The following is a 13,075-nucleotide window of genomic DNA, read 5'->3' as shown; positions in this document are numbered from 1 at the left end:
ACCCCCTAGCACACCTACCCTTCAGATCAGGCCCTAATTTGCCTGTGTGGGCTCCTGATCACTCGGCCAAACCCTCAGATCCCCCTCAGACCCCCTTCCTATCACCTCCCCAGTGCATTGATTGCATCTATTTTCCCCTCTAATCACCCCCTGAGACACCCATCAATCACATGCCCATGTTCTCTGCTGCCATGTCCAGGTCACGATTTGAGAACATCCTGCTCTTCCTGCACTTCAGTGCCAATACAACCTGTCATCTAAGAGGCCACCCTGCTTATGACCGGTTCCTCAACATTTGCAAATGCTTATACCCCTGAACAGTCATTTTGAGGCATTTGGTTTCCAGACTACTCACAGTTTTGGGCCCCTAAAATGCCAGGGCAGTATAGGAACCCCACAAGTGATCCCATTTTAGAAAAAGACACCCCAAGGTATTCCGTTTGACGAGTTCATAGAAGATTTTATTTTTTGTCACAAGTTAGCGGAAATTGATTTTTATTGTTTTTTTCACAAAGTGTCATTTTCCACTAACTTGTGACAAAAAATAAAATCTTCTATGAACCCACCATACACCTAACGGAATACCTTGGGGTGTCTTCTTTCTAAAATGGGGTCACTTGTGGGGTTCCTATACTGCCCTGGCATTTAAGGGGCCCTAAACCGTGAGGAGTAGTCTAGAAACCAAATGCCTCAAAATGACCTGTGAATAGGACGTTGGGCCCTTAGCCCACCTAGGCTGCAAAAAAGTGTCACACACCACAAAACACATTATACTACTTCTCCTGAGTACAGCGGTACCACTTGTGTGGCACTTTTTTGCACCCTAACTGCGCTAAGGGGCCCAAAGTCCAATGAGTAACTTTAGTATTTCACTGGTCATTTTGAGACATTTGGTTTCAAGACTACTCTTCACGGTTTAGGGCCCCTAAAATGCCAGGGCAGTATAGGAACCCCACAAATGACCCCATTTTAGAAAGAAGACACCCCAAAGTATTCCGTTAGGTGTATGACGAGTTCATAAAAGATTTTATTTTTTGTCACAAGTTAGTGGAAATTGATTTGTATTGTTTTTTTTTCACAAAGTGTCAATTTCCGCTAACTTGTGACAAAAAAAAAATCTTCTATGAACTCACCATACTCCTAACGGAATACTTTGGGGTGTCTTCTTTCTAAAATGGGCCCCTTAGCGCAGTTAGGGTGCAAAAAAGTGCCACACATGTGGTATCGATGTACTCAGGAGAAGTAGTATAATGTGTTTTGGGGTGTATTTTTACACGTACCCATGCTGGGTGGGAGAACTATCTCTGTAAATGGCCAATTGTGTGTAAAAAAAATCAAAACATTGTCATTTACAGAGATATTTCTCCCACCCAGCATGGGTATGTGTAAAAATACACCCCAAAACACATTATACTACTTCTCCTTAGTACGGTAATACCACATGTGTGGCACTTTTTCGCAGCCTAACTGCGCTAAGGGGCCCAAAGTCCAATGAGCACCTTTAGGCTTTACAGGGGTGCTTACAATTTAGCACCCCCCAAAATGCCAGGACAGTAAACACACCCCACAAATGACCCCATTTTGGAAAGTAGACACTTCAAGGTATTCAGACAAGGGCATGGTGAGTCCGTGGCAGATTTCATTTTTTTTTTGTCACAAGTTAGCAGAAATAGAATTTTTTTTTGTTGTTGTCTCAAAGTGTCATTTTCCGCTAACTTGTGACAAAAAATAAAATCTTCTATGAACTCACCATGCCTCTCAGTGAATACTTTGGGATGTCTTCTTGTCAAAATGGGGTCATTTGGGGGGTATTTATACTATCCTGGAATTTTAGCACCTCATGAAACCTGACAGGTGCTCAGAAAAGTCAGAGATGCTTCAAAATGGGAAAATTCACTTTTGGCACCATAGTTTATAAACGCTATAACTTTTACCCAAACCAATAAATATACACTGAATGTTTTTTTTTTTAATCAAAGACGTACCACAATAAATTTGGACAAAAATGTATACAGAAATTTTACTTTATTTGACAAATTTTATCACAGAAAGTAAAAAAAAATCATTTTTTTGATAAAATTCATGTCTTTTTTGATGAATATAATAAAAATTAAAACTCGCAGCAGCAATCAAATAGCACCAAAAGAAAGCTGTATTAGTGACAAGAAAAGGAGGTAAATTTCATTTACATAGTAGGTTGTATGACCAAGCAATAAACCGTTAAAGCTGCAGTGGTCTGAATGGAAAAAAAGGCTCTGGTCCTTAAAGAGACTCCGTAACAAAAATTGCATCCTGTTTTTTATCATCCTACAAGTTCCAAAAGCTATTCTAATGTGTTCTGGCTAACTGCAGCACTTTCTACTATGACACTCTCTGTAATAAATCAATGTATCTTTCCCCTGTCAGACTTGTCGGCCTGTGTCTGGAAGGCTGCCAAGTTCTTCAGTGTTGTGGTTCTGCTATGAACTCACTCTTCCTGGCCCCTCTATGCACACTGCCTGTGTGTTATTTAGATAAGAGAGAAGAGAGAAGCTGCTCTAATCAGCTGGATAAATCTTCCTCTGAGCTGGCTGGGCTTTCACATACTGTGGAATTACAAACAAGGACAAAGCTGTTTGCAGGAAGAAAAGAGCAGCCTGAAACTTCAGTGCATGGGGGAAAAAAAACACACAAATGATCTCTTGAGATTCAAAAGGAATGCTGTATACAGCCTGCTTATGTATGGATGTATTTTCTATGTGTGGACATACTGTACATCAACCTACTTCCTGTTTTGGTGGCCATTTTGTTTGTTTACAAACAAACTTTTAAAAACTGTTTTTAACCACTTTTAATGCGGCGAGGAAAGGCGAAATTGTGACAGAGGGTAATAGGAGATGTCCCCTAAAGCACTGGTATGTTTACTTTTGAGCGATTTTAACAATACAGATTCTCTTTAAGGGGCGAAAAGACTGTGGTCCTTAAGTGGTTAAATAATGTTTTAGTTAAATACGATGAATATGTTTAGTATTTTTATAAACGTTTTTCGTTACGGGTGCATTTTCTAAACTTAAATCATCATAAGCACAGTTATAAAACATTAAAAATCTTCAGGCGCCGTTTGTAATACGTTAATAATCTCTGGCGCCCTTTTTTCCTGTTCGGCGCCCATTAAACGATATTTATTATGGGAGTGATTGGCGGCGTCCTTTTTGTCCACTAGCTGCCGGCGCCCTTTTTTCCCGTTACCCACAGGGCTGCCCATTGCTTGTTATGCTTATACAAAAAGAGTGCTCAAATATATGAATAATATCAGGGAATTAAATGCTAGTATAATGAAAAGTTCAAAATCAAGAAAACAATATGTGGGAAGCATAAATGAACGATAAGTGCTGCTGTCACGATTCAAAATACATGTATGAATGTACAATTTACATAAAGAGCTGACTGAAGATAGCATGAACAACGTTATCTGACTAGCTAGCTCGTCAATAGAATAGATGGTGGGAGGTCAAGTGCCTGCTCATTTATAAGTTGGGTGTGTCCCAATTCCAGGTTATTAAGCTGTCCAATAGGATGTCTGCCACCACCAAGATGGCTGACATACAACCTCTGCTCATCCACAAGTTGGAAGACCTGGACATTACCAAGAAGCCCACTCAATTTTAACACCATATTTTCATTATTTAGTTTTTATTTTTTAGAAAATGATTGGTTTGCAGAATTAATTCAACATGGGCCCAAACACAGCAACACAATCACAGTTTGATTACAGAGAACTCCCATAGCTCCATTAGTTTTACTAGAGTCTAAATTTGCCTCAGTGAGACAGTACAAATTGGTTTATAAAATGATTTTCATTTTATTTGCAAATCTGGCTTTCTGAAGAGCTCTCCTTGTAACCACAGATGTCTGTCATGGAAAACTTTAACTCATATTTCCTAGCAGCTCCGCTATAAATAGGATAATGTGTCAGGGAGGCACAAAGGAGAGGAGGAGATCAGGGAGTCGCACAGCCTGTGGTTGCAAGGAGAATCTGGGCCTTGAGCAGTTCTGTAACATGCAGAGCGGGAGGGAGCAAGGCAGAGATGAGGCTTCTAAAACAGTGGCAGAATAATAGAACGTTTGAACTTGAAGATTAGTGTTCTACACTGGCTGAAGGACACTAGAAACATGAAAGAGGCTGGATCGATCTAATTAACCCTATAAGGAAACATGAGTTCAGTTTACTTCTGTAGAGAAAGCCTAATTTAAAATGTTGCTTTATTACTAATCTGATAAAAGAAAAGGAAACAAAACAAAATTAATAGCTCTATGCTGTGAAATCCAGCTACAAGCCTGAATAAAAACAGTCCTTACGAATAACATCCATGTGCTGCTAGCCTCTATGTTAAAACCCCTGTGTCCCTGTATCACGCTGTCCCTGTGTAGCTGGGTCCATGCTTTTTGCTACTGCGATGTGCGCAGCACGGACCCAGCCTCACAGAGACAGGAGGCAGGGGCCAGGGAGCCAGGCGGACGTGTGAGTGGGCGGCCGGGTGTGCGCACGTGTGTGGCAGGTATGCGGCGGGTGTGCGCGAGCATGCGCAGTAATATGCGGCAAGCGCCAGCGAGAAACACAGACCTAGATCCCATTTTTAAACGGGCTTGGGTCTGCTAGTTATGAATAATGATACGAACTTGCTTGCTATCTGTTTTGGTTTCTGTGATCTGTAGGTCTCTGATTCCTTTTTGTATCTCTGATATATATTTGTGGTTAGATGGAAGTGCATTGTGTATCTCAGTGTAAAAATTGCTGTTTTAGTTCCTCTAAATATTTGGTCCTCTTAGAAGTTTTCCATTTCCCATTTTGTGTTGTTTTCATTTAGTAGCAACAGTTTTACAGTCCACAGCCCACACAAATTTAGTGTGAACATTATATTTTCAATAGTGTGGATATTTTAGTCAAAAATTAATTTTTGATCCACTCTTATTACTTACTTACAGGCTGATAACATAATAAATAAATCTTTATTTTAAAGGCATTCCAAAGTTTTATGAAAACAAATTCCTCCAGGACAACTATGTAAATATCAATTATTTTAGTACATTTAACACCTTATATACCTTACCTAGGGCCTGATGCCAGTAAAATGGATGCAAATTTATTATTATTAGTGCAGAGGGAGCATTGACTGTTAACCCATTGGCGTTAGCAGGCTGGCAATGCTATGGTAATGCACATTACCATAGCATTGCACGCGTTACCATGGTAATGCATGTGCCACTAATGGGTTAACGGCCAGTGCTCCCACAGCATTAGAAACAGTAAAATTGCCAAGAGCTCCCTGTGCATGGCAACTTTATTGGAGTTTAGTGCAGCAGGCCCCTTGTCTGCTGTTAGGATTTTAGTGTGCCATTCACTAGACAGTGTATTGCTGTCATGGTTGCAAGTAAGTATATTTGAATTCATCTGCCATGTCTAGAATCCCATAGCTGTGCAGGACGCTATTGCAGACAGGAACGCGAAGAAGGATACCCGTGGCCAGGGCCGTGCAGGCGCAGTGGCCCACCGACTGGCAGTTGGCGAAATCGAAAGGAAACTAAGCCACGGCGGGGGAATGGAGGATCAATAAGGTCCGATGAGGGCACAGGGCAACTGCAGGGGTTGGTAGAAGCCTTAGGTAAGTGAAACTCTCTTTCCTTATTTGATTCTTTATTTGTCTTCGCTATTGCCAGTACAAGCTCCTCTCAGTACAAGCCCTTATTCACACTTATTTGTGAACTACTTTTTCCAGTCACAACTTTTTTTTCCATAAGGAGAGATGGAGCTTTCCTTGCATACCACATGTTAACCCTATTCATCACACAACATAAGTGAAAGCGCTAAAAAGCAAAATGTAATAAATCAGGCATTCTATATTTCATTTTGACAAGGCAAAAACTATTTTTAGGGGACAGTTAACAGTGTATGTGTTATATCTATCTATCTATCTATCTATCTATCTATCTATCTATCTATCTATCTATCTATCTATCTATCTATCTATCTATCTATCTATATATATATGGCATTCATTTACCATTGATGTATTATTAATTTAATGTTAAGCTACTTTTGTAATTACATTCATATTTTTAATTTTTTTTTTCAAGGGGTTAAAACACATATTATAAATGTGTTAAGTAAAAAATAAATCATAACAAATAATTTATTGAAAACAGTATGTTTTCATGGGGACAAATTCACATTTTCCCCCATCAGATCGCTCTCTGATAAAAATCTGATCGGAGAGAGATTTGTCAGCTATTCATACACCGCAGGATGATTCGCGATCGATTGCAGCATGAAATCTTGTGGGAATCTCTGTAGTGTCGCCGCCTTGTCACCTCAGCGCTCCCCCCTAGTGTACAATGTGCCCCCCTGGTGCCTCATGCATTAATACTTGCCTGTCGGTGTCAGTTCCGTCTGGTTCCCTCTCCACACTCTTCCTCTTATACACGCACACCACGCGGAGGGCAACTAGGGGAGACAGCGACGGGGGTTCCGTTGCATTCGTTGCTCATCCTTATATCACACGCCATTACCACTACGCACCCGACCGAACACCTCGAGCATTATGGCACAAAATTGGTTGCATCATTTATTTGGCATGCTCTTGGCGGCACCAATTTTCAATTAAAATTGATCGAAGGGCAGTGGCGTAGCTAAGGAGCTGTGGGCCCCGGTGTAAGTTTTACAATGGGGCCCCCCCAAGCACTCTATACATAACAATTGATACGGTGCACCAAAACCTGCCAATGGCAACTACAGTGTCAGAGGTGCAAGAAGAACATGGGGACCAGTTTTTTAATGATTACCACTATTCAAAGTATCTATAGAAGTGATTATGAGCCCAGGACCAATAGAGAGCTAATACTGTGGTTGAGTTAGAGCCCCTCAGGGCCCCTCTGGCCCAAGGGCCCCAATGTGGTCGCAACCTCTGCACCCCCTATTGCTACGCTCCTGTTGAATGGTTGATTGGCTACCAAGTCGCCTAATGTATGGCCAACTTTACAGGACTGAGTTTGACCAATTTGGTGGACTAGCTCAGAGAGGTTCTTTTACACAGATAACAACATAAGTATTTTTTTAACTCTTCCTGTACTGGAAAACAACACGAGACTCTTTTCTTTGCTACTAAGGTTCTATTTATTATCCATACTACACATACAATTCATTATCTCCTAAGTTTATTTTCTCTTCAGATTTGCTTTAAAGTGTTTCTTAGAGCACACCTGAACTGAAAGGGATATGGAAGCTGCCATATTTATTTCCATTTAACAATACGAGTTGCCTGGCAGATCTGCTGATCCCTTTGGCTGCAGACGTGTCTGAATCACACATCTGAAATAAGCACGCAGCTAATCCAGTCAGACTTCAGTCAGAAACATCTGAGTCAGGCTCGGGTTGATAATCCGCAGATCAGAGCGGTAATCCCGTGCCTTAGAGAGTTATATGCAGGAGCTGCTGCAGATCTCTCTGTGGTATGTTTGTTTCTTGTTTTTAGGGTCTAAAAGCTTGTGAAAAAAATTGCATGGCTTTTGGACGCTAAATCCACAAATAATGATAACTCCAGGGAGGTTAACTTATTGAGATTTTTTTTTTATCTGAACCCTTTTAGTTGTGTATTATAGTAAAATAAAGAGTATGATGCATATCAAACTACAGTACTTTTTTTTCCAATTGAACAAAAAAACAAAAACAAAAAAAAAACCTTTTTACACCAATAACAACCTATTATAAAAGGAACACTCATATACTGCATCTACAAAGAAGTGCAAGAGGGCTGATGAGGACGATGAAAGACAAAGGTGGTTTTCTCCTCCACGTGCCTCACAACTGCCAGAGCTGTCCGCACAGTCAGACGCCTGCACAAGTGCTGCTCTCTGACTTGTGAGAATATAAATAGAACACTGCAATCCCTCTTCACACTGTATTCTCCTGTACGTTCTACCAACATTTCACTGCCTTGCTTAACACCTAAGAGTTAATCTGAGAAAAGGAGTCATCCCACCCTAACTCGTGTTCACGCCACAGACTCTATCAGGATTTTTTTTTTAATCCAGCCAAACTGACTGCATATTTAAAATGAATGCAGGCTGAGGTTTAGGAGGAACTACTGGATCAAGCCAAGAAGTAAAACAGTAAGGAGTCTTTGGTCAAAGTTCCCTAATGATCCTGGTCACCCGTGGAGTGCATCCTAAGTTGCTGCCGCACAGAAACTCTTTGAGGTACACAGGAGAAAAGCATCATATATATATATATATATATATATATATATATATATATATATATATATATTTATATTTATTTATTTTTTGCTGTTCATCCTAATGCCGGGTACACACGATGCGATTTCCCGCTCGATCAGCGGGATCGATCGATTATTTATGACATGTTCGATCGGGTTTCGATCGATACAGACGTTGATTTTGCATACTTAACATGAGTAAATCGGCGGCTGTATCAATGGAGACCCGAACGAACATGTCAGAAATAATCGAGCGGGATCGAGCAGGAAATCGCATCGTGTGTAGCCAGTATTAGGTTTTCCATCAAAAGGGAAGGAAATTCTGTTTTTATCGTCTGGTCTTATCTTTGTAGGGATAACAGGAAGGCCGACTATCTCTGCTGAGTGCTGATAAAGAACAAATACCATTTTTTCTTCCTACCTCTCAGGATGGTATCTTCTTCTTCTCTGTTTAGGATTCTTCTGTCTCTGGAATGAGTGTACCCCTGTATTTGGTGTTGTGGATCCTCAGTGTTTCTGTGTTAGGTCCCAGCACAATCCTGTCCACGTTGGTTTCCTTTGACACAGTGCCCTGCCCTCTAAAGCAAGTAACTTAGCAGAGTAACAGCTGCTGTTTTTCCCACACTGGAATGCTGCTGGGGGAAGTGTGATATGTGAGTAAATATGGGATTTTTTTTAGCCTGCTTGCAGAAGATCTCCACCATGGATTAAATAAATGTACCTTCATACACTATTGGAGTGTGTTTTTTTTAAATCCTTTCTTTTTCTTGATTGTAACTTCTTTGGAAGAAGACTAAAAATAGCCTTGTCTGCCTTTCACATTGTGGCATGAGTTGTGACAATCACTGTGGTGTCACCCCGTGTCAATAATGGGAAGCACGTTCTTTCTGGCAGATCCTGTTTAAACCTCAGGACTCCAGGCTGAGCTTGAGCATTTTACTGCTCATTACTGTGACTTTGTAGTGAGAGGCGGCCATATATTCTCTTTCTCTCTCTTTTTAGTTTTACCTACCTGTCCTGCTGACCTTTCTGGCTTCAGTAATAGAGATAATCAATGAGATTGTAATCATTTTTATTTTTTTGCACGAATTAAGTTAATTTTATACAAATGTTTGCAGTTTGGAGATACTGCATTTGATTGGTCTAATTCCAAGCAGAATAAACTTAACATAAAATGTGCATCTCACTGACTCTCTGCATTCAGTAGTGTCTTAAGGTCCGTACACACGCCGGGCTGGAGGCAACGACGGGTCCGTCGTCACCTCCCGCTGGGTGGGCGTTCCAGCGACAGTCCAGCGTGTGTACAGTCTGTCTGCAGACTGATACGGCTGTTTCTGAGCGATCCGCCCGGCGGATCGCTCAGAAACAGCCGTATCAGTCCGCCGACAGTGCGTACACACGCCGGACTGTCGTTGGAACGCCCACCCAGTGGGAGGTGACGATGGACCCGTCGTTGCCTCCAGTCCGGCGCGTGTACGGACCTTTAGGCTATGTTTACAGTGATGCGTTGCGGTGCATCAGAAGGGCCAGTTCTAGACTTTTTGCTGCCAGAGGAAAACTTGTAAACACGTTGACACTTTGTACTAGACTTATAAAAGGAAAACAGATTGGTACCTTTTGTAATTGCCCATACCATCATTACACATCTGATCTGCTGCATAATTTCCTGGTTGCTTGCAGAAGGTCTCCTCCACTCTAGATGTTAAGAAAAACAAAAGTTTGCTTTCCTAAAACAGAAAGAATTTGCGATAATTCAGGTTGGAGTGAGCTTGAGACGTCTCCCAGTGCATCACTGCTGAATGTATGCAAATTAACCATTGTACCCTTAGAAGCTAAACACACCTCCAGAACCGCTGGAATGCAATGATGTGTCAGCTTGTTAATGTGTACAGAGCCATAATAATCCAACATGCATACAGACTGTTTCGGATTGTTTGATCCTCATCAGTGCATGGCATGGATTAATTTGGCTCTATGGAGTAGGGCTTGTAACACCGAGAGGTACAGACTAACCAGCAAGCTCATGGTGACCCAGAACTCATTGGAGTGTGTAAGGGACTACAATGGTCCTAAAAGCCACTCTAGATGTGAATGTGGTACAGTGGACAGGGGAAGGTGGGTGCATATTCTAATTAGGGGAGGGAGGTTAGCATTAGGCACAGAGTCATAGGTTAGTGTTAGGCATGGAGAGGGGGGTTAGTGTTTGGAGTTAGGTGTTGAAAGGGGCGTTAGTGTTAAGAAGGGGAGAGCGTGGAGACTGAAGTGTTTAAAAAAAAGCAAAAATAGATGCTTAGAGGGGAGGCCATGAAGAATAAAAGGATCAGCAGGGGTTGAAGAGGATGGGGGAAGCCTCTGGACTATCCAGTGGCATCCCTCTATATAGTTTTTAATCTTTGTTACTTTACAGGTTTGCTTCAAATATTGGTAATATCACACGGAAAAAATCATCTGCAGCAATACCAAATGCTCCTCTCTCAGATGGCACTCGGGGATGGAAGGATGGAGTAGAGAGTCCTTGTGGAGCTGCAAATGATGTTGTTTTTTTGTTACTGATAAGTATTTTGTATTTTCAGAATTGCAGGCAGCCTGGACACATCTGGAGTAGCAGCAGACTCTGGGGAACACAACTGACAGGGGGTGGGGTAGGGGAAGGTTGATGTACAAGTGAAGGCAAGATGATAGATGAGAGGTGTATGGGTAGGATGGAGGGGGGGGGGGGGGGGGGTTGGAGACACATCCAAAGGTTTGCAGGTTTTTGTCAAGTTATATACAATATGATTTTAGCATATGTAGCCATCCTGCCAACATTGCTATTTAATACCTTTGCAAAGTATATGCCCTGTGTAATCATATTGCTGGATTTGTGGTTCTATGTAATCAGCTCTGAAACAGTTAATTGCTTAATAGTTTGCATAATTTGCTTTTTGCAGTTTTCCTCCTACATCTAGGTGGATAATGCCTCTCACCAGCTTTTATACTGTGGAGATTTTGTAGCCAATGAGAGAAAGTCTTAAGCTAAGTACTCACGGGGGGACAATTGTAGCTGTCGCTGCACACGGGAGTGTGTGCGCGACAGTTCGGAGACAGTTCGGCGACAGCTCGTCGCCAAGTCCCTCTGCATACACACGGCAGCAGAGGGATTAGCGATGCGGCGGAAGCTGTCGCCGAGGTTCCTCCCCCCCGCCGGATGCTCCGTGTACTGTGTGTGGGTAGCTGTCGCTAGCCCGCATACACATGCGGGGCTAGCAACAGTTCCGGCGATGTTGCGGCGACGGCTGTAGCCGGCGATTGAACATGTCAATCGCCTGGCGACAGCTCCGACGGGCGACGGTTCGGGGCGCGCGCGTCATACACACGGACGAACCGTCGCCGCAACACGCGCGTGCCACGTGGTTGCGGCGACGGCTGTACCCCGTGTGTATGAGCCTTTAGCTCAGAGAACAGATCATTTGCTAGAAACTGGGTTGAGTGAGCAGAAAAGAACTGATAGAGATCTGCAGAGGAGAGCTTTAAGCTGCGTACACACGCACTGCGAAAGGCAACGATGGGTCCGTCAGACTCTTCCGCTGGGCGGACTTTCAGCCGACAGTACATACGCACTAATGTCGGCTGAAAGTCCGCCCGGCTGCCTTTGAAGTTTGGTAAATTATCGCAGCTCATTGAGCGGTACAGCAGAAGTGTGGCGTTATCTCTCTTTTGTTACAAGCTGTAATTACATGCAGTGAGGACAACAGATGCATCCCCGACATCCCTTTAGAATTCTTACTAATGCCTGTTTGTTATACTGCCACTGCTCCCTCTGAATCTCTGTCCATTAGTCTTTCTTAACATTTTATTTAATTGCCACATCTTAGATAAACTCCAAGAGACTTTTACATTTGTCATAATTATGTGATTTTGCGCACTAGTTCCTCCCATATTCAATCAGGAACTGAATGGGTTACACCGCTGAATGGTATCTGGGGAAATTTGTTTTGTTCTGGCTGTCTCTGCTTCTGCTTGTGAGTCATGCTTCCCTACACAGACTCACAGAGACTTCACATTGTTAAGACCACACCAGAGGTGTTGGTAATTATCGTCTGGCTTACCACGTTGTAGGCTTTATGAATTAACATTTGCTGACAATTTACTGACATGTGTTGGAGGTAACTACAGCCAAGTCGGTAATTTACCTCACTGCTCGATAATTTCATTTTTACATGCGGCAACAAGTTTTAAGAATTGACACTCTGCTAAGTGCTCAGGAAAGTCTGCTGTTTTCAGCATTACCGCATGTGGTAATACTTTATAAATTGAGGCCCTTGTGTCATCTTCTTGCTGCGGCTCTCCTGAATGAAGCTCATTGTGGATTACAAATACTGTTGCCGGCCTGCTGATTAGACTAACATTGGCCAATGTTAGGGGAAATTTGCTTAAATGTTAATCTGAGTTTGATTATAGTAGACTGTTTATACATGTGTCATTTAGAGTGCACTAATCTACTGTGATTTTGAGATTTGACATCTCTGGATTTTCTGGTGCTTCTTTGGGCCAAACCCTTTCCAGAGATTTTGGAGGTGTCATTCTCTATTGCATTCCTTTGCCAGCAACTGTTGGTATTCCATTGTTGCCATAACTGTGGGTTCAGATGTTAAAGTGGATTTGAGATTAACTTTTATTTATTGCATAATTGTGTTCCTTTCCTATTGCCAGGGCCGGATTTGTGCTTGTCATCGCCCTAGGCCCAGTGTCACCGACCGCCCCCTCCACCCCGGCACACACAAAATTCTCAGAGAAGCATTTGGCATCGGTTTACGTCATTCTGCAAACTTGTCACGTTTTGC

The 13,075-nt window shown here is 42.3% G+C and overlaps 1 protein-coding gene across 1 annotated transcript in view; it reads right to left on the bottom strand.

Moving 5' to 3' along the window:
* FXYD6 (FXYD domain containing ion transport regulator 6) overlaps positions 1–8,866 on the bottom strand; it is a 232,128-nt gene extending 223,262 nt beyond the window's left edge. Inside the window, exon 1 of the mRNA XM_068242193.1 lies at positions 8,674–8,866. The gene's annotated coding sequence lies outside the window, so the exon portion shown is untranslated. The remainder of the gene's footprint in view (positions 1–8,673) is intronic.
* Positions 8,867–13,075: the final 4,209 nt, after the last annotated feature.

Source organism: Hyperolius riggenbachi, chromosome 6, assembly GCF_040937935.1.
Source record: "Hyperolius riggenbachi isolate aHypRig1 chromosome 6, aHypRig1.pri, whole genome shotgun sequence".
Lineage (NCBI taxonomy): Eukaryota > Metazoa > Chordata > Amphibia > Anura > Hyperoliidae > Hyperolius > Hyperolius riggenbachi.
This window is presented reverse-complemented; position numbering and strand designations above follow the sequence as displayed.